Source organism: Gorilla gorilla, chromosome 19 (assembly GCF_029281585.2).
Source record: "Gorilla gorilla gorilla isolate KB3781 chromosome 19, NHGRI_mGorGor1-v2.1_pri, whole genome shotgun sequence".
Classification (NCBI taxonomy): Eukaryota; Metazoa; Chordata; class Mammalia; order Primates; family Hominidae; genus Gorilla; species Gorilla gorilla.
This window is the reverse complement of record NC_073243.2, coordinates 59,599,218-59,622,580: the sequence shown is the minus strand read 5'-3', so window position 1 is coordinate 59,622,580 and position 23,363 is coordinate 59,599,218. Positions and strand designations below refer to the sequence as shown.

The 23,363-nt window shown below is 36.2% G+C and overlaps 1 pseudogene; it reads left to right on the top strand.

Moving 5' to 3' along the window:
* Positions 1–6,560: 6,560 nt before the first annotated feature.
* LOC115931227 (peptidyl-prolyl cis-trans isomerase A-like 4C) lies at positions 6,561–9,314 on the top strand (annotated as a pseudogene).
* Positions 9,315–23,363: the final 14,049 nt, after the last annotated feature.

Sequence of the window (23,363 nt, the reverse complement as noted above, 5' to 3'; positions counted from 1 at the left end):
TACACATTTCTCGTATAACATTGGTATCAAGATTGTATTGGCCTCATAAAATGAACTAACAAATGGACCTTTTTTTATTCTGGAGTTGTTCTTATAAATAATGGAAATAATCCGTTTCTTGAAAATATTTGATAGAACTCACCAGTAAAAATGTCTGGGCCTGCTGGTTCTCTTCTTCTAAGAAGAATTTGGAACTTATAATTAAAGCTCTTTAATGTGTTAGAAAACTTTCCAGGTTTCCTTGAACATGAATAAATTCCAGTGATGAAAACCCCTCAGATATTAAATATAACCTTAAATATAACCTTTCCCCAATTCAATTTTTCTTTTGCAGATCTGATTAGATACTCTAATTTTTCAACCTCTATTTCACATATCAATTTTCCTTTCCTCCTCTGTACTGTCTTCAGCATAATTTTTTTAGTCTAACTTCCAACTCACGTATTTTCTTTTTGGTTCTATCCAATATTGTGTTTGACCTGTCCATTTAGTTTTTAATTTTCATTATATTTTTTATTTCTAAAAGATCTCTTAAATTCAGTTTCAGTCTGCTTAATATAAGATACACACACTGTCTCAATTTATATTCCTGGCATACCTCATTGATTTTTTAAACATATTAAACATAGCTTTTATAGTTATATAATCATTCTAATATCTGAAATCTTTATGGGCATAATTCTCTTTCTGCTCATGATGTTTATTTCCTCATGAGTTTTCTAACAGTCTTAGTTTTTTCTCATTTTGGATGAAATTTTACCTGTGGCCATTCTTTGAGACATGGGGTGAATGTGGGTTTCTCCAAAGACACTTTGCCTTCGTCTTGTGTTTGGAGGTAATACCAACATGGGATAATCATAAAATAAATTATCAGTTTGATGTGTGGGTTTTTTTTTTAAATTACACTTACAGTGAAAATTTAAACCACAAATTCATGTGAAGATGGCCTTGTAATTTTTCCTCTAAATAGCACCGAGTTTGAGGCAGGAAAATTTCCTGGTTGTCTCCCCCTGAGGAACAGGTTTTTATCTAGTTTATCCTTTCACTGAAATTATAGTCCTTCATATCTCTGGCTTTCAGGAGTTTTCTCCTGTAAGACTGTTACACTGGGCAGGCACTAGGTTTTGTCTCACACTTTCCCATATCCCAGGTGGTCATAAAAATTGAAGCTCAGGGTACTAGGGCCAGGACTGTCCTTATGGAAGCCTCTGGTGTGGGGGTCTGCATACCTCTCTGGATTTATGTATTCTTATGCTTGGCCTATGTGGTTCACCTTAATTTCTATTCAAGTCAGTAATATGCTTTTGAAAAATGACATGTACATTTTATCTGGTATTTGCAGATTTTATATAGCAGGATAGTGATTCAGCAAATCTAGTCTACCACAATGCTAGGAATAGAATTCCCCTAATTTTTTAAAACATTATATCAAATCATGTTTATTGCCATTAATAGTCTTATAAGTGTGATTTTAAGTAAATGCATTTTGTTATAACTCGTTGTGATTGTATATTTAACTAATTCACCCCTACCTCATGTTTTTTGGGTGTGAAGGTTGTACTCAACTCACTATATTAAGTAATACTACAGTAAACATCAATCTGTACATGCATTAATAATGATTTCCAAGAAAGTAGTGAAACATGGTCATAATCATCTTTGAGGCTGATGGTACATATTTTCAAATTGCATCTCAGAAATAATGATACCAATGTGTGCTCTAATCAGCTGCATATGAAAGTGTCGTCTTTCTGTTCTCCAACCAATACAACTACCACTGTTTTTGTACCTACAAATCTGGCAAAGATGTGAGAAGGCATCTTATTGTTTCAATTTGTATTTCTTTGGTGACCAATGTACTAAATTGCTCTTTTCCTATTTATCATCCTTTTCAAACAAAATGTAAACCATTTTTTAAATTTTTTTATATTAATGCAAATCCTAAATCACTACTTTATTTATTCAATTTCCTAAGCAGAATTTTATGTTGTCCCATTTATACATTTTATATTAGATCATTCTGCCTTACATTTATATGCTAAAAACTGCCAGAATTATATAATAATTATGAACAGTTGATTATAAATAATGTCTTTATTAGGATATTTCTCCATAAATCTAAATTTCATCAATCTTTCTTTAAATATCTCTACACAATTTCCTCTTGTATTATATTAATAATTGCAGATACACTTCTTTTTGCTATTTCTATTAATTCTTTCCTATTCCTATTGTCTGTTAGTCTCCCATTTTCTCCCATAAAATAAATAAAAATTTTACTATCAGATTCTGTGATATATTACTTCTTATTCCCAGCCTTCAACATTTTAAGAATTCAGATTGACCTTTTCTCCCATTCTTATTTCAAGTTATCAGCATGTCAATACTTGGGAAATCTCATCAAGTGTTTAACAGTGCATACCTTACTGACTCATTATTTATTTCAATTTAATCTTTCTTATTTTCATTCAGCATTTTTCTCAGTAATATGACTTTTTCAAGCTTTTTATTTTCTAATGCATTTCTCCAAATAGCAGCCATAACCCTTATATGCCCTCTTTCAATGACAGCAACAAAAGTGTGCTAGGCTTCTTGGAAGAAAATAATTATACCAATTTAAGAAGGAGAAAATTGATGTACTGATAAACAAATGGGCATCTTAGGATCATGTTTCTCACAAATAAAGCAGTTCCAGAAATTCCTAGGACCCTAATGGGTTTAATTGTAAATAGGTTAAATATATCACGTAAAAAATTGTTTTCTACAGTTCTCTAATATTGCTTACAATTGTCCACGTTTCCATGTTTATAAACTTGCCTTTTTTTTTTTTTAATGGAGTTTTGCTGTTGTTGCCCAGGCTGGAGTGCAATGGCGTGATCTTGGCTCACTGCAACCTCCACCTACCAGGTTCAAGCAATTATTCTGCCTCAGCTTTCTGAGTAGCTGGGATTATAGGTGCGTGCCACCACACCTGGCTAATTTTTTGTATTTTTAGTAGAGACGGGGTTTCACCATGTTGGGCAGGCTGGTCTCGAACTCCTGACCTCAGGTGATCCACCCGCCTTGGCCTCCCAAAGTGCTGGGATTACAGGCGTGAGCCACTGCACCCGGCCTTATACTTGCCCACTTTTTAATTCTAAGAACTTGCTACTCAATGGAGGATCCTGGGACTAATACCATCAGCATGACTTGAGGGCTTGTTTGAAAGCAGACTCAGAATCTGCAATTTATCAGGATCCGCAGGTAATTTGTATGTGCAGTCTAGTTTGGTAGATCTTCTCTGGCAGACTGGAAGACTCTTCTTTCTGCCTCATGTAAGGTGCAGGTGACATAATTAGGTAATCAAGCAAAAGATCACATTTTTTAATAAGAAAGAGACACTGGCTATTATTTTGAGTGGCAAAACAGGTTATTCAGTCCCAGTTTAAAATGGAAATGACAGAGACCAAGATCAAGATTTTTAATTTGAGATGTGCCTGCGATGCAATTACATTTGCTGAATGAAACTACTTCAGTAATTAGATGCAGGTTTCTTCTCTCTTCTTTTTGAGATGTAGAGAGGACACAATAGGCTCATGAAACTTAAAGAACTCGACACCAGCTAACAAAACATGCTATCCAGCCTCTTTCATTTCACCATATTGCTTTCTTGAAAACATAGTACAGTGCCAGTTTAGCACTGAAAAAAATCAGTTCTCCTAATTCTAAAAAGAGGAGACAGCCAGGCGTGGTGGGTCACTAAAAATACAAAAAATTAGCTGGGCATGGTGGTGCGTGCCTGTAATCCCAGCTACTTGGGAGGCTGAGGCAAAAGAATCACTTAAACCTGGGAGGTGAAGGTTGCAGTGTGCTCAGATAGCACCATTGCACTCCCGCCTGGGCAACAAGAGTGAAACTCCATCTCAAGAAAAAAAAAAGAGACAGAGAGAGAGAGACAAACTGTAATTTCATTTCAGAAGTTTTATAGGGTACTATTTCCAATTCTTTTTTTCTTACTCCATTGAAGTGTAATTAGCAGTATGTGAAAATTTCCACTTTATCCTCAATCAGTAGCCTCTCCTTCCAATTAGAATATTTTTTTCTATTAATTTTGTAAAGTGGGATTCTTGTTTTACACATACCCCTGGAAAGTATATTTAAACTGTGAGACCCTGGGATTTTATATTTCCAAATAGAAGATACCATCCTCTTGTATCACAAAATGTACTTAAGATGGTTTGGATTATATTTAAATATTCTTGAATGAAATAGACTTAGTGATTGAAGCCAATTATTATATTTTTCCACACCAAAATAAATGCAATAGGAAAAGATGACAGTACTATCTAGTATTCCTGCTTCAATATTGCACAAATTAGAAACATACATATTCTGTTATGTTATAGGGTCTAGGGGTTTGGGAGGACAAGGCTGCAGTCAGCTGAGATCGTGCCACTGCACTCCAGCCTGGGCGACAGAGTGAGACCCTTTCTCAATAATAGTAATAAAAGTAAAAAGAAATATAATATTTAATCAATATATGCACACACATGGGTTTATCATGACACACATGACATTTGTGTACAGTGAAAAAAAATGAGTAAATCTAGAAACCTGTATTGCCTCAATAGCTAGCTGAGTACTTCAATATGCATGTTTATTTCAACAATTTTGTGTTAAGCTTCAGTGGTAAATAAGCAGAGTACACTGACCATAATGAATACTTCTTTTGATGAGGGTTATCACTACACAATTAAAATATGATATAGTTGGCTGGGCATGTTGGCTCACACCTATAATCCCAGCACTTTGGGAGGCCGAGGCAGGTGGATCTACTGAGGATGGGAGTTCCAGACCAGCCTGACCAACATGGAGAAACCCTGTCTCTATTAAAAATACAAAATTAACCAGGTGTGGTGGCACATGCCTGTAATCCCAGCTACTCAGGACACTGAGGCAGGAGAATCACTTGAGCCCGGGAGGCAGAGGTTGTGTTGAGCCGCAATAGTGCCAGTGCACTCCAACCTGGGCAACAAGAGCAAAACTCCATCTCAAAAAAAAAAAATAAATATATATGTTATATATAATAAATATATCATATATATGATATAGTTTAGAGTTAAATACTGACTGCTCTTGGGAACTTTGAGATATTCTGAGGGATATAAATAATACGAAGAGAATAGCACATTGGCTTGCAGCAGATTAGAGTCTGTTACCTGCGTGAATACTTGCTTTTCATGAACTATGAGGATCCCCTTAGCTTTTGAACCACTTCTACTTGTGTTTAAATTTACCCTTTAATTTTGGGGTTTGACAGACTCTGCCCTTCTGTTCCGCTTGAGTCTGGCTTTTCCTACTCTGACTCACTTTGATTCTTTACCTCTGAATCTTATTCCTATTTTACAATAAACACACATGGCACATATGCCAATGAGTAGAGTGGAAGAGGGAAAAATTGCTAAGGAACTATGTTTAATTTTGTTCCTTTCGCAAACCAGACACCATAACAGAAAAATTTTAGGAATATGTGCATGTTCAGTAGCCTTCAATGCAATTACACTCATTATTACAAAGTGTTGGATAATCAATATTTTTTAAAGATTCACTAGTCCCTTCTCATAATTTTAGAACTTTGGGAAGTAATAATACAAATGTATTTTTAGCTGTGTCCTTTAATCTTTTACTGTTTCCTCTATGTGTGGTGTTTGGTTTGTGTGTGTGTGATAATTATTATAAAGATCAGAGGCTAACAGAGGTGTTTATCACAAACTTTTAAAATTTTTAGTTTTATTTTTTAATTCTTTTTAAGAGACAGAGTCTCACTGCGTCACTCAGGCTGGATGCAGTGGTGCCAACTTAGCTCACTGCAACCTCCGCCTTCAAGGTTCAAGCGATTCTGCTGCCTCAGCCTCCCAAGTAGCTGGGACTACCGGAGGGCGCCACCATGCCCCACTAATTTTTGTATTTTTAGTAGAGACGGGGTTTCATCATGTTGGCCAGGCTGGTCTTGAACTCCTGACCTCATGATCTGCCCACCTCAGCTTCCCTAAGTTCTGGGATTACAAGCGTGAGCCACCGCGCCCGGCTGCATGACCTTTTAACTTGTCTCATATACTCAATATACTCAAGGTATACCTTCCAAAGTGAAAAATTATGGCACGTTGCAGTCCTGACCACTAATTGAGAACTTTGATGCGTTGGATTTTGGAGACCTCATTTTATCACCTGGTCCTTTTACTTTATGATTTGTCATGCTGCCATCTTTTGATGGGATTGAGATCAAGATAATAATTCCCAACTGGTCAGGAATATTGTGCCCCTTTGTTTTTATATTAAGATGCAATAGAGCCTCTGACACACCACTACTATGGTTCTTAGGATTTGGAACAAAATGCTTCTTTCTTTGACAAAATAAATGTTTTCTTTAAAGAATTCTTGATTGATCCTGGACCATTGTAGAAACTGAAGTCTTACCAATGCAAAAAAATATGACAACATGAGCTGCTTATCATGAAATAAGTGTTTTCCAGTTAACTATCCTGCTTCATCAGCAGGTAGGAATAATAGAATCTATACCTATGTCTTCATGGGAAGTTCTCTATGGCCAGTTGATTAGTGAGGGAAAAATTGAGCCTGATTTACAGAAGTCGCTGTACAACATCACAGCAACAGCCAAAAGTAGATTGCTTAGGCATTATAAACTACTTGAATGCAATTTAAAAAAAAAATTCAGCCTATGTAATCAGTTGTCCACGATGTCTAGAAGGAGAGATATTATTGATTTATATGTGGCAGCTAAAAATTTGTCTAGGTAATTATGGACTTGGGGCCAGGCCTGGTGGCTCACACTTGTAATCCCAGAACTTTGGGAGGACAAGACAGGCGGATTGTCTGAGGTCAGGAGTTCGAAACCAGCCTGGCTAACATGGTGAAACTCCATCTTTACTAAAAATACAAAAATTAGCCAGGTGTGGTGGTGTGTGCCTGTAGTCCCAGCTACTCGAGAGGCTGAGGCGGGAGAATCTCTTGAATCCAGGAGGCAGAAGTTGCAGTGAGCCAAGATTGCACCACTGCACTCCAGCCTGGGCAACAAAGCGAAACTCCGTCTCAAAAAAAAAAAAGATAATTAGGGACTTGGAAGGACAAAGATTGAAGGATTGGTGACAATGAGTTTTGGGGAAAAAATATGTAGATGAACCACAGAAAATGAGCCAGAGTGTAAGAATATTTGTGCTTAATATGAATACTCACCAAACTATCATCAGGAAGGTTATCAAATAAATATGAAGGTATGAAACAACCTCTTTCACCAGGCACTACATTGCTTGCTCAGAAGGCTAATAAACAGCAACATTGGTGGTAGCAGTAGAGAATACATATAGGTTTAGCAACATGTTGGACTTTACCACTGTCCCTTACCAAAGCCTATTTAGCTGTCAAGACTATTAGGTGTCCAACACACAAGCAACAAGGACCAAGGCTAAGCACAAAATAACATATCCTGGGTGAATAAACCAGTCACCTTTTGTCAGACTTGTTGATTTTACCAGAGCTCCTCTATGATAAAGGCAACAAGGAATGTTGTAAATGGAATCTACCTTTATATCCTTGAATTACATTTGCTTGACCTGACATCATGTTTCTCTGATCACCACTCTCCATGGGTACATTGAATGCCTTATACATACTGCCATAATATCCTGTTCTACATCCTTCTATTCAAAGAACTTGTTGTATAACAAATGAGTAGATATTCACTGGACTCACCTGGTCCACCATTTATCCTATCACTAACCAAAATTATTATTATTATAGAATGGCGAATATTTTATTAAAGACTCAATCACAGTGCCAGCTGGAGACAATGGCTTATAAGGTTGTACTCATGCCAGAGGATGTGGTGGTGTATCCTCTGAACTAGTAACTAAGTATAAGCTTGTCTGGTGTCTCCCATATAAAAAATACAACAATCTTTGATCTTTGTTATGAATGTTGAAGTGACTCCTTTTGTCATTACATCTAATGATCCACTCCAAATATTTGTCTCTTGTCTCTGAGATTCTAGGTTTTTGCAGAATTAGTACCCAAGGGGAGAGTCTCAACAGTATTCCATTTTACAATCCATCCTTTGTTAGAGGATGAGAGACTTCTAACTGGCCTTTTAGGTTGCCTGAGACCTTTAGACAAACAGTCAAAAATTTAAAATTTAAAATGTGGCACACTGTTGCATGGGGTAGTAAATCCTGACCTTAAAACTGGTATTTGTAAGAAAAACAGAAAGAATTCAGGGATCCCCTTTGATGGCTCTTAATTCTATACAGTCCTATAAATATTCATGAAGACTAGCCAGGCATGGTGGTGCACACGTGTAATTCCAGCTACTCCAGAGGCTGAGGAAGAGAATGACTTGAACCTGGGAGGTGGAGGTTGCAGTGAGCTGAGATCATGCCACTTCACTCCAGCCTGGGTGACAGAGCAAGACTCTGTCTCAAAAAAAAAAAAAAAAAAAAAAAACAAAGAAAAAAATTAATGAAGACTAATTGCCAAAACTTGGAAGCAACCAAGATGTCCTTCAATAGGTGATTACATAAGCAAACTGTGGTATATTCATACAGTGGAATATTATTCAGTGCTAAAAGGAAAAAACTATCAAGCCACAAAAAGATACAGAAAAAACAAATACATTTTGCTAAGTGAAAGAAGACAGTCTGAAAAGGGTACATACTGTGATTTCAACTATATGACATTCTGCAAAAGGCCAAACTATAAAGACAGTAAAAAGATCAGTGGTTATCTTTGCAGACGCCGCCGTCGCTGGGAGCCCTGTACTATCAGCCACGGTCAAACCCATCGTGTTTTTTGACATCGCCGTCGACGCCAAGCCCTCGGGCTGCGTCTCCATCAAACTGTTTGCAGACAAGATTCCAAAGACAGCAGAAAAGTTTCATGCTGTGAGCACTGGAGAGAAAGGATTTTGTTATAAGGGTTCCTGCTTTCACAGAATTATTCCAAGGTTTATGTGTCAGGGTGGTGACTTCACACACCATAATGGCACTGGTGGCAAGTCCATCTATGGGGAGAAATTTCATGATGAGAACCTCATCCGAAAGCATACAGGTTCTGGCATCTTGTCCATGGCAAATGCTTGACCCAACACAAATGGTTCCCAGTTTTTCATCTGCACTGCCAAGACTGAGTGTTTTGATGGCAAGCATGTGGCCTTTGGCAAGGTGAAAGAACGCATGAATATTGTGGAAGCCATGGAGCACTTTGGGTACAGGAATGGCAAGACCAGCAAGAAGATCACTATTGCTGACTGTGGACAATTCTAATGAGTTTGACTTGTGTTTTATTTTAACCACCAGACCTATTCCTTCTGTAGCTCAGGAGAGCACCCCTCCACCACATTTGCTTACAATATTCTAGAATCTTTGTGCTCTTGCTGCAGTTCCCTTTGGGTTCCATGTTTCCCTTGTTCCCTTCCGTGCTAGCTGGATTGCAGAGTTGAGTTAAGTTTATGATTATGAAATAAAAACCAAGTAACAACAACAACAACAAAAAAAGATCAGTGGTTGCCAGGGGTTTGGGGATGGGTAGGGAGATAAATAGTTCTGAAACAGGCGATTTTTAGGGGATTGAAAATAGTTTGGTAATAATGTAATGATGGGTACATGACATTATGCATTTTGCAAAACTCATAGGCCTGTACCACACAAAGAGTGAACCCTAATGTAAACTGGGGGTGGGATAAAGGTGAGAGTATGTGAGAACTCTGTACTTTCTGCTCTTTCCATAAAGCTAAAACAGCTCAAAAAATAAAGTCTATTATTTTTTTAAATGAAAGAAATTAACAATGACCATAGCACGCTCACACAAATAGATTATCGAGGACATTTCTCTGTCAGGAATGAATATTGGGTCATCTCACAAGGTAAAACCCTGACTAGCAGAGGTGTTAGCTGAGGGCACATGGTTGTAGATGCCAACAGTGACCTGATGGCCACTTGCAGAAAGGAGAGCCTTCACGTCCAAACACATTGTTTCTCGTGTATTGTCTTGTGCATACTTATGTATCTTAACAAGTTTCCTTCTTTCCTCTCCATTTATCCCTCTTTTTAAAACAGGGCTTATTGAGGGTGATTAACTTAATTTTTAAATGATATGTGGCAGAATGTCAAGAGAGTATAGTGGAGAACTTCGTAAGGAATGGACATAACCCAGAATTCTTAGACTCAGAGTACATGCTGTGATTGAGAATTTTTTATTGTTTCATTGTTCAAGGGATTGTAGGTACATGTTCAATTATTAGAGAAATAGTTGCACTCTGTTAGAAGGAAGCTTGGGTCTTTTGTGTTTACTTTCAAAAGGGAAAGTTTATATTGATATTGAACAAGTTAAAGCATGCATATTTATTAGTTGATGTTTGTTTCTGTGTTTGAGTAATTCCTCAGCCTATCAGTTTTGACGAAAACAAGAAACCACCTCCTGCTTTAGAAGCTAAAATGCCAAGTGCTTGCTTTCTCAGCCTCCTTTGCAGCTAGGGTACAAGCATATGACTTAGGTTTTGCCAATGTTTGCCAGTGCTCAATTTCGACTTTGGAATTAATAAAAAAAGAAGCAGATTCAGTTATGCTTTCTCTTGTTTCCGGTGGAGGCCATGTAGCAGCTGCTACAATATCTGTTGCATAGGGAACAAGTGGGAGTGGTGCTGGTGGCTTTGCAGTTAGCCTAGGATTGAGCAATTGCTGCAACTGTTGCTCTCTGCAGCTTCAGCGTTACTTCTTACTGGTGGCGACAGTGGTTTCCTCCCTGGATGAGTTCTGCAGCATGGTTTGGGGTACATTTCCTGGCTGCCTAGCTTTGATCTGGCTTTCTAGCCTTCTCAACAGTTCTACAAGTTCCCCACTATTTCTGTGATAAACCTATTTATTGTTAATGTCAGCCATAATTGGCTTCTGTGGTTTATATTTTTTAAAATTCCAAGATATACAAATGTAACAGATAGCTCAACAAACATATGTCTTTTTAAATTAAGATATATTCTGTGTCACATGAAGTACAATGGACAAAATTCAACAAATTGAATTGCGCTAAAGACCAAAGATATATTAAGCCTGGCTAGTCTTAAAAATGTAACTGGATACAGCCAGGCATGGTGGCTCATGCCTATAATCCCAGCACTTTGGGATCCTGAGGCGGGCAGATCACCTGAAGTCAGGAGTTTGAGACCAGCCTGGCCAGCATGGTGAAACCCCATCTCTACTAAAAATACAAAAATTAGCTGGGCGTGGTGGTATGCCCCTGTAATCCCAGCTACTCAGGAGGCTGAGGCAGGAGAATAACTTGAACCTGGGAGGCAGAGGTTGCAGTGAGCCGAGACCATGCCAATGCACTCCAGCCTTGGCAACAGAGGGAGAATTTGTTTCAAAATAAAAAAATAAAAATAAAAAAATAAAATGTAACTGGATAGACCTCAGGTTCTTGAATAAGCAGAAAATAATTTAGGTAAAAACCAAATAATAAACCAACATTCTAAAAGGTTTAGTATTTGGAGGCCCAAATGTCTTAGCTAAAAGTGTTCATTCTAAACTCACAGGAAAAGTGAAATATGAAAATATATAGAAAAATCTTAGGCAGTATTTTTCAATTTTAAGCAACAACTATTTACAGGTTTTTCAATAGGCATTACATTAAAAATGAAATATATAGTTAATAAATATGAAAACTGTGGATATAATCAACACATTTATTTTACTTCTTGAAGTGTTAACACGTGCTGTCTCAAATATCAACAGTGTACACGTGAGAAAAAACATTTTACATAGATTTTCTGCTACAGAAAACAGCCTCTCATTAGATATCCCAAGTTTTTTCATTTGGAACACACACCCATTCCCCAGTATACTAGGGGTAATAATAATTTATAAAGTTTAATTACTTTTTACTACTAGAAAACTAATTTTATGTTTGGCACAAATTTCTGAAATGACATTCCACTGCAAAGAATAATACCTATATATGGCCAGAATTACTTTTTTTCTGTAACATTAAGATAATACTGGTCAGCCTGAGCAACAAAGTGAGACCTCAACTCTACAAAAAATAAATAAATTAGATGGGTGTGGTGGTGATGAGGGTCTATAGTCCCAGATACTCAAGAGGCTGAGGTGGGAGGATCCCTTGAGCCTAGGAGGTCGCAGTTGCAGTGAACTATGATCACACCACTGCCCTCCAGCCTGGGTAACAGAGCAAGATCCTGTCTCCAAAAAAAAAAAAAAAAAAAAAAAAAAAAAGATAATATTGGTATAATTCAGGGTTTTTGCCTCAATCCCCATGCTTCTTCATTTGACCCTCCCTGACTCCCTGATGAATTTTAGTTTGAATTTTTGCTCTAGTACAGAAGTTAATTTAAAACATCTTAATAAAATTTCCACCTGCCTAGATATTTCTTGTTTGTTACACTTTAGTCCATGATTTCTATTGTCATTTACATTACCCCAAAAATATGACCTGCTGAATTTCTGCTGTCATGAATTGACTAACATATTTTGGGCCTAAAACCTTTACATTTAGAATCTTTTTGTTTGGTATTTGAAAATAATGTATGTCCTCCATTTATTGGTCAAAAGCAGTGCCTATTTCTTTCCACGTTTAATCAGAGAGACTTTCTAATAGTTATTTAATATTATTTATGTTCATTCATTTGTTGTATATAATGAGGTTAATTGCTATGATATTTTTATGTCATTAATATAATAAAAAATATGTCAACTTTTCTCTTCCAATGAGTCTTTGGGTTATTAATTTTTAACTCAGGTATCAAGCTTGTAAAATGTTTAATGGCTTATAATAATGTCTAACACATAGTATCCACTGAGTTCTGTTAACTCCAGTTTATCAAATTCTCTTTTTTTATACCATTCTCCAAATGCAATGCTATTTGGTTTCATTTTTATTTATTTTTTTTTTTTTTTTATAAAGAACTCTTTTTTTTTTTTTTTATTATACTTTAAGTTTTAGGGTACATGTGCACATTGTGCAGGTTAGTTACATATGTATACATGTGCCATGCTGGTGGTATATCTCCCAATGCTATCCCTCCCCCCTCCCCCCACCCCACAACAGTCCCCAGAGTGTGATATTCCCCTTCCTGTGTCCATGTGATCTCATTGTTCAATTCCCACCTATGAGTGAGAATATGCGGTGTTTGGTTTTTTGTTCTTGCGATAGTTTACTGAGAATGATGGTTTCCAATTTCATCCATGTCCCTACAAAGGACATGAACTCATCATTTTTTATGGCTGCATAGTATTCCATGGTGTATATGTGCCACATTTTCTTAATCCAGTCTATCATTGTTGGACATTTGGGTTGGTTCCAAGTCTTTGCTATTGTGAATAATGCCGCAATAAACATACGTGTGCATGTGTCTTTATAGCAGCATGATTTATAGTCCTTTGGGTATATACCCAGTAATGGGATGGCTGGGTCAAATGGTATTTCTAGTTCTAGATCCCTGAGGAATCGCCACACTGACTTCCACAATGGTTGAACTAGTTTACAGTCCCACCAACAGTGTAAAAGTGTTCCTATTTCTCCACATCCTCTCCAGCACCTGTTGTTTCCTGACTTTTTAATGATTGCCATTCTAACTGGTGTGAGATGATATCTCATAGTGGTTTTGATTTGCATTTCTCTGATGGCCAGTGATGATGAGCATTTTTTCATGTGTTTTTTGGCTGCATAAATGTCTTCTTTTGAGAAGTGTCTGTTCATGTCCTTCGCCCACTTTTTGATGGGGTTGTTTGTTTTTTTCTTGTAAATTTGTTTGAGTTCATTGTAGATTCTGGATATTAGCCCTTTGTCAGATGAGTAGGTTGCGAAAATTTTCTCCCATGTTGTAGGTTGCCTGTTCACTCTGATGGTAGTTTCTTTTGCTGTGCAGAAGCTCTTTAGTTTGATTAGATCCCATTTGTCAATTTTGGCTTTTGTTGCCATTGCTTTTGGTGTTTTGGACATGAAGTCCTTGCCCACGCCTATGTCCTGAATGGTAATGCCTAGGTTTTCTTCTAGGGTTTTTATGGTTTTAGGTCTAAGGTTTAAATCTTTAATCCATCTTGAATTGATTTTTGTATAAGGTGTAAGGAAGGGATCCAGTTTCAGCTTTCTACATATGGCTAGCCAGTTTTCCCAGCACCATTTATTAAATAGGGAATCCTTTCCCCATTGCTTGTTTTTCTCAGGTTTGTCAAAGATCAGATAGTTGTAGGTATGCGGCGTTATTTCTGAGGGCTCTGTTCTGTTCCATTGATCTATATCTCTGTTTTGGTAGCAGTACCATGCTGTTTTTGTTACTGTAGCCTTGTAGTATAGTTTGAAGTCAGGTAGTGTGATGCCTCCAGCTTTGTTCTTTTGGCTTAGGATTGACTTGGCAATGCGGGCTCTTTTTTGGTTCCATATGAACTTTAAAGTAGTTTTTTCCAATTCTGTGAAGAAAGTCATTGGTAGCTTGATGGGGATGGCATTGAATCTGTAAATTACCTTGGGCAGTATGGCCATTTTCACGATATTGATTCTTCCTACCCATGAGCATGGAATGTTCTTCCATTTGTTTGTATCCTCTTTTATTTCCTTGAGCAGTGGTTTGTAGTTCTCCTTGAAGAGGTCCTTCACATCCCTTGTAAGTTGGATTCCTAGGTATTTTATTCTCTTTGAAGCAATTGTGAATGGGAGTTCACTCACGATTTGGCTCTCTGTTTGTCTGTTGTTGGTGTATAAGAATGCTTGTGATTTTTGTACATTGATTTTGTATCCTGAGACTTTGCTGAAGTTGCTTATCAGCTTAAGGAGATTTTGGGCTGAGACAATGGGGTTTTCTAGATAAACAATCATGTCGTCTGCAAACAGGGACAATTTGACTTCCTCTTTTCCTAATTGAATACCCTTTATTTCCTTCTCCTGCCTGATTGCCCTGGCCAGAACTTCCAACACTATGTTGAATAGGAGCGGTGAGAGAGGGCATCCCTGTCTTGTGCCAGTTTTCAAAGGGAATGCTTCCAGTTTTTGCCCATTCAGTATGATATTGGCTGTGGGTTTGTCATAGATAGCTCTTATTATTTTGAAATACGTCCCATCAATACCTAATTTATTGAGAGTTTTTAGCATGAAGGGTTGTTGAATTTTGTCAAAGGCTTTTTCTGCATCTATTGAGATAATCATGTGGTTTTTGTCTTTGGCTCTGTTTATATGCTGGATTACATTTATTGATTTGCATATATTGAACCAGCCTTGCATCCCGGGGATGAAGCCCACTTGATCATGGTGGATAAGCTTTTTGATGTGCTGCTGGATTCGGTTTGCCAGTATTTTATTGAGGATTTTTGCATCAATGTTCATCAAGGATATTGGTCTAAAATTCTCTTTTTTGGTTGTGTCTCTGCCCGGCTTTGGTATCAGAATGATGCTGGCCTCATAAAATGAGTTAGGGAGGATTCCCTCTTTTTCTATGGATTGGAATAGTTTCAGAAGGAATGGTACCAGTTCCTCCTTGTACCTCTGGTAGAATTCGGCTGTGAATCCATCTGGTCCTGGACTCTTTTTGGTTGGTAAACTATTGATTATTGCCACAATTTCAGCTCCTGTTATTGGTCTATTCAGAGATTCAACTTCTTCCTGGTTTAGTCTTGGGAGAGTGTATGTGTCAAGGAATTTATCCATTTCTTCTAGATTTTCTAGTTTATTTGCGTAGAGGTGTTTGTAGTATTCTCTGATGGTAGTTTGTATTTCTGTGGGATCGGTGATGATATCCCCATTATCATTTTTTATTGTGTCTATTTGATTCTTCTCTCTTTTTTTCTTTATTAGTCTTGCTAGCGGTCTATCAATTTTGTTGATCCTTTCAAAAAACCAGCTCCTGGATTCATTGATTTTTTGAAGGGTTTTTTGTGTCTCTATTTCCTTCAGTTCTGCTCTGATTTTAGTTATTTCTTGCCTTCTGCTAGCTTTTGAATGTGTTTGCTCTTGCTTTTCTAGTTCTTTTAATTGTGATGTTAGGGTGTCAATTTTGGATCTACAGAACTCTCCACCCCAAATCAACAGAATATACATTTTTTTTCAGCACCACACCACACCTATTCCAAAATTGACCACATAGTTGGAAGTAAAGCTCTCCTCAGCAAATGTAAAAGAACAGAAATTATAACAAACTATCTCTCAGACCACAGTGCAATCAAACTAGAACTCAGGATTAAAAATCTCACTCAAAGCCGCTCAACTACATGGAAACTGAACAACCTGCTCCTGAATGACTACTGGGTACATAACGAAATGAAGGCAGAAATAAAGATGTTCTTTGAAACCAACGAGAACAAAGACACAACATACCAGAATCTCTGGGATGCATTCAAAGCAGTGTGTAGAGGGAAATTTATAGCACTAAATGCCCACAAGAGAAAGCAGGAAAGATCATTTTTATTTTTTAAAAATGTGCTGCGGCCGGGCGCGGTGGCTCACGCCTGTAATCCCAGCACTTTGGGAGGCCGAGGCGGGTGGATCACGAGGTCAGGAGATCGAGACCATCCTGGCTAACACGGTGAAACCCCGTCTCTACTAAAAATACTAAAAATTAGCTGGGCGTGGTGGCGGGCGCCTGTAGCCCCAGCTACTCGGGAGGCTGAGGCAGGAGAATGGCGTGAACCCAGGAGGCGGAGCTTGCAGTGAGCCGAGATCGCGCCACTGCACTCCAGCCTGGGCGACAGAGCGAGACTCCGTCTCAAAAAAAAAAAAAAAAAAAATGTGCTGCCTGTTTTGAGTCTCTAAAAGTGTGAAATGCTCAGTATTTTCCAAATGTATTTGAACATGGAGTGTTATATTTACTAAAAAGTTAACAAGCAAGTATTCCCCTAAACACTCTAGCAAATACTACTAGTACAGACAAATTACAATCTAACATTATAGTACATTTTAATTTATTAGGTTAATTTTGGTTGCAAACAATAAAAAGCAAAATTCAAACTGGCTTGTATAATAGATTTTGAACAATAGTATAGGCTCAAGATAGTTTAATGCACAAGTTCAATAATGACACAAAATAAATGTTTCTTGTCCTCCCTGTTTCTTCACTCTACCTTAAGTTGTATAGATTGAATGTATCCTCCCAAAATTTGTATATTTAAATCTAATCCCTAGTGTGATGATATTTGGCAGTGGGTCTTCGGGGGGTGATTAGGTCATGAGGACAGAGCCCTCATGAATGGGATTATTGCTCTTATAAAAGAGACCTTAGAGAACTTCCTTGCCCCTTCCACCAGGTGAGGACACAGCAAAAAGACAGCGGTCTATGAAACAGGAAACAAGTCCTCACTAGACCCTGAATCCGTTGACACCTTGATCTTGGACTTCCTGGCCTCTAGAACTGTAAGAAATAAATTTATGTTGTTCATAAACCATCCAGGCTGTAATATTCTGGTATAGCAACCTGAAAGGACTAAGACATTAGGTCTCAGTTTTATTCTATGGCTTAAAATATCATGTAATGAGTAGACAGCTTCCAATCCTAGTACCTCGTGCTTCCTCTGCTGCATTTGGAAAGAAGGCATTTCCCCCTTCAATTGTGGAATGAAAAAGTTGTACTTCATTCTGATTTGATTAGCAGAAGGCATATGCTCTTTCATGCACCAATTACAATGACCAAGAATTGGGCATGGGACTCATGTCACTTAAACATTGTGAAGCTGAGAAATTCATTATTTGGTTAAGAGTGTGTGAGATCAGGGAACACTGAATGCTTGAGGTACCACCACGATGTCCACTACAGGTATTTCCATTTCAGTAAACATTTCCATTAAGATAATGCTAGAACAAAATCAGAGGAGTAGATCTTGGTGTCCCCAACTTTTGTTGACCTAACAAAGTGAAGTTGCTTCAACTGGACACTTCTGAACCACATTTATGCCCATATGTTCAGTCCAAATTTATTATAAGCAATTTTCAGGTCCATATGTTTAGGATATTTCATTTGTTTGGTTATGCATTATATGTATACATGTTTTTAACATACACACACCTCTACATATATTTTGCAGGCCTTTACACAAAAGTGTTTTCCCTAAAGAGAGAAGAGAAAAGTTGAATGCAGAAGTTAAAAAAAAAAAATTCATTTGCATTTGTAGTATTTGTATCTAAATATTTTATATTACAGATGTATTAATATTTTTATCATTTTAAACACTACTTTAAAACAGGAAGATGGTTTACCTTCAAAAAATTTGGCTCTCAACTCAAAGTTATCAAAGTATATCCTAGATGTAGTTTGCTTGTCAGGCTTCTACATGAAAATTTAAAAGTCTCCTGCATTTCAGAATGAGCCTAACATATGTAATTGCACTCATCCACTATGTCTACATTGCCAACCAAATACTGACAGAGAGAGCTATAGAGTGCCATAGAGAGCTGGCAGCTCTTCTGTTTGCATTAGCTTCTACTTGCTTCTTCATCTTTCCTCTATGTCTGACACATTTCATGTTACTGTTTTTAAATGTTCCCTTAACTACAGAGCTAATGTGCTTATATCTGTCAGGGGTCTCATGTGAACCTCTAAATAATTAAAGATTCATTAGCTCCCTGGAGGGCCACCATGATTTCCAAAACAAGTCACAATACCTAAAGATCTAATTGTACAATTTCCCTCAGAAATAGCCTTGAGGAAGAAGTCACATCACTCAGCAATGAGTATTACAATTATTCACAGCAGTTTTCATGGTACTATATAACATCCAATTTACAGAATTAAAGGTAATGTAATTCGAAAGAAAAATAGCTGGTTTTAAGGAATGAATGGCCATGTCAACTATCGGAAGCATCTTTGAATTGGAGCCTCTATGTTCAGGTTTCACCAGGTTTATGTTTTTAATTAATATCCTATTCAGCTTTCTGTAATTTCCACTGAGGTTTTCTAGAACAAGACAAGTCAGAAATTGATCTTTAATTATAAGCTAAGAGCAAACTGCCAAAGAACTGAGACAAATTTTGAAGAAAGAGGTCTATCAGGACTAACTATTTTAAGAGAATAAAGACTAATCAGACACACACACATATGCACAAAAAGAGGGAGAGAGAGCACAAAAATCCTATGAAATACATTTTAAAAAATTAATTTTTTTAAGAAGAAGCATTTGATCTGCCAAAGGGAAGACTTAGCAGTTTGGAGATCTGACAGTGCTAATCTCAGGGCAAGAAAATAACAAAATAAGACACCAAAGAATTACCTAAACTGTGAAAGATGAAGTTTTCAGAGTTCTCACAGAGAATTGGGATACTAAAGTACAAAGTTTAAGAGATGTAATATATTAATGGTTAATTTATATCCCAAATACTTAAAAACTGTTTCATTGTTATACATATTTATTTTATTATAAAGATAATGAATGCAGTAGGGTTAGATTTAAATAACTCATTGGGTTTAAAATGAGAAATGAAAGTCTGGCTTTTTACTACCTACAGTCTTACCACCAAAGTTAGCTAATGTTAATAATTTCTTGTCCATTCTTGTATGTGTTACGGTTTCTTTCTTAGAAAGAAGTACACTATACTAGTATACATACTATTTATTCATGAACCTTGCATTTGTCATGTAATCATATGTCTTAGTCGTCATTTCATAATAGATGTCTCTCTTTCCCATGCTGTCAGTGGTGACTGCATGAGGCATTGTACAGACGTACCAATAATTACTTACTCTGTGTCATATTGATGGTTATTCAGATTGTTTTCACTTTGCCCTTGCAGACAACACTGCAATGAACATCCTTATTCATGTATTATTCCAAATACATCACAGTGATTCCTGTCTGAGAGAAATATACATTGTTGATTTTATTTTTTTATTTTTTATAATTTCAACTTTTGATTTTAGATACAGTGGGTACATGTGCAGGTTTGTTACATGGGTATGTTGTGTAATGCTGAAGTTTGCTGCATGATTGATCCAATCACCCAGGTACTAGGCATAGTAGTTGTTTTTCAACCTTTACCCCCTCCCTCCTTCTACCCTCGAGTAGTCCCCAGTTTCTATTGTTCCCATCTTTGTGTCCATGTGTACTCAATGTTTAGCTCCTGCTTATAAGTGAGAATATGTGGTATTTGGTTTTCTATTCCTGTGTTAATTCGCTTAGCATAATGGCGTCGAGTTGCATCCATGTTGCTGTAAAGGACATAATTTTATTCTTTTTTATGGCTGCAAAGTATTCCATGGCATATATGTAACACATTTTCTTTATCCAATCTACCGTTGATGGACACCTAGGTTGATTCCATGTCTTAGCGATTGTGAATTACACTGCTGATTTTAATAGAAACCACTAATTTTTACGCCAAAAAAATCATCAATGTGCACATGCTCCAAGGCTGTGTGAGCATAGCCCTTTTTCTTGGGATGTCAACAACACTGGGTTTTATCAAAATACAAGTTTTGCCAATTTATTAGTTAAAAAATGCTAACTCAATACTATTTGGATTTGAACTACCACTGGTGCTGAGCATCTTTTTACATATTCACTGGCAATCTATTTATCTTTCTCTGTTGTTTATCTTTTTCTGTATAATAATTTTCCCTATCTTCCACTCTTTTAAATATTAAGTTTTCACTGTTTTCTTAATAATTTTTAAGTTTAAAAAGTGACCTTTTGGATGAATGCAGTGGCTCACGCCTGTATCCCAACACTTTGGGAGGCCGAAGCAGGTGGATCACAAGGTCAGGAAATCGAGATCATCCTGCCCAACATGGTGAAACCCCGTCTCTACTAAAAATACAAAAATTGGCTGGGGTGGTGGCACATGCCTGTAATCCCAGCTACTCGGGAGGCTGAGGCAGAAGAATCACTTGAACCAGGGAGTTGGAGGTTGTAATGAGCCGAGACCACGCCACTGTGCTCCAGCCTGGCGACAGAGCGAGACTCGGTCTCAAATAAAAAAAGAAGTGACCATTTTATCTGCTGCATATAATTCTAATGATATTTCTCAATTCGTTTATCTTTTAACAATGATAATATACAATGTCTTGCTATTTAGAAAGATTTTTAAAAGTATTTTACATAAACAAATTTTATTCTTTGCCATTAATACTTGTAGGTTTGGAATTTTCAGGACCTCCTCAAAGGCCGCCTACAGGAAATCCTCTTCAAAGACATTTCACGTTTTCCCCATTTGATTATGGAGCAAAGACTAACACTGGCAATGCTTTGAAGTACTTGAGTCAAATGGGTCTCTCACATGGTCATTACTATACTCACTCTCAGGCTCCAATGCAAGTTGTTTCCTTAGGCCAACTACTCTTGCTTTCCTTTAATAGACCTATTCCTCCTGGGCTGTCTGAAACTAACATTTCATTGTAAATAAAGTCCTGTAAATCCTTGGTCTCTCAAAGAACCCTCCTTCCATTTAGTTTTAGGAGAACTCTCTTCCTAAAACTCTATTCTTCTTCCTGGAGTCCAGATCCCCATTCCTTGCAACAAATGAACTCTTGATTTGAGCACTGAAGGGAGATAATTGGAAGTCTGACTTTGTGTTCTAGGTTTTCCCTGCCAATATATGCAGCATCTTTAAAACTAATCAGGCTGAGGCAGGAGATCTGCTTGAACCCAGGAGGAGGAGGTTGCAGTGAGCCGAAATTGCGCCATTGAACTCCAGCCTGTGTGACAGAGCAAGGCTCCATCTCAAAAAAATAAAAATAAAAATAAAAAACAGCAAAAAGAAACTAATTAGGTTCAAGAAGTTCGAATGAATTCAACTTAGACAAGCTCTTAAGCAGACATGTTGGAAGTTCCAAAAAAGACAGTTTGGGAAAATATTTTTATTAAAAAAAAAAAAAAGACAGTCGTCCACTTCGTCACTCTTTCTTCCCACTTATTTTCACTCCACTGCTGCAGTTGGGTGTTAACTCTCATCACTCTACTGAAACTGCTGCAGCCAAGGTTACTAGTTATTTAATTAACAAAAGCAATAGATTTTGTTTTTTTAAATTGTCATTATACTGTACTATTTTGTGACATTTAAATTATTGACAAGTCTTTCTCGAAAATGTGTCCTTTTAGTTTTTTTCAAAACATGACTTTCTCCTTGATGTCCTCCTAGTTCTCTCATTATTTCACCTTTACATTCTCTGCTGACACCTTTCACCTTACCAAACCTTAATTAAATGTGTGTGCTTCCCAGTGTCCCATTCTTGGCTCTCTTCCCTTCCCTCTTACTGATCATTATTGTATTGTGTGATCTCACCAATTCTCTTGGCTTTAATAATAACCAGATGACTCCAGAAAACTATTCAAAATTCCGGACCTATAATTATATATATAATTATATATAAATATATATAATATTATATATAAATATATAATTATATATAATATTATATATAAATATATATATTTATATATAATTGTATATATAATTGTATATATAATTATATATAATTATATATAATTATATATAACTATATATAATTATATATTTATATATAATTATATATAGTTATATATATAATTATATATAAATATATAATTATATATATAATATATTATATATTTTGTATTATATAAATGTAAATATATATTATATATATTATTATATAATATAGAATATATATCTTATATATTATACACATTATATATAATATATTATATATTATGCACATTATATATAATATATATTATATATTATGCACATTATATATAATATATTATATATTATACACATTATAATATATTATATATTATACACAATATATTATATATTATACACATTATATAATATTATATATTATACACTATATATAATATATATTATACACATTATATATTACACATTATATATAATATATTATATATTATACACATTATATATAATATATTATATATTATACACATTATATATAATATATTGTATATTATACACATTATATATAGTATAGTATATAATATATTATATATTATATATAGTATATTATATATTATATTATAATTATATTATAATATATAATATATTACATATTTATATATATAAATATAGGGAATGATACAGTAGTAACATTTTCACAACTAGGGCCTTTAAGACTGAGGAAATACTCCAAGCTCTGAGCAAACTCAGTAAGTATAAATCCATATGTAGACATACCACAGTAAAATGCAGGATACTAAAGACTAATACAATATTTTCAATCTACCAGAGATGAAAGGCAGATTACCTGCAAAGGAAGGACAATTACATTATCAAAGACTTCTCTTCATCAACAATGAGAACAGACAATACAGTAATAACATCTCCCAAGTTGTGAGAGGAATAACAGATGACATGAAATTCTACAATCAAATAAAGCATAATTCAATGGG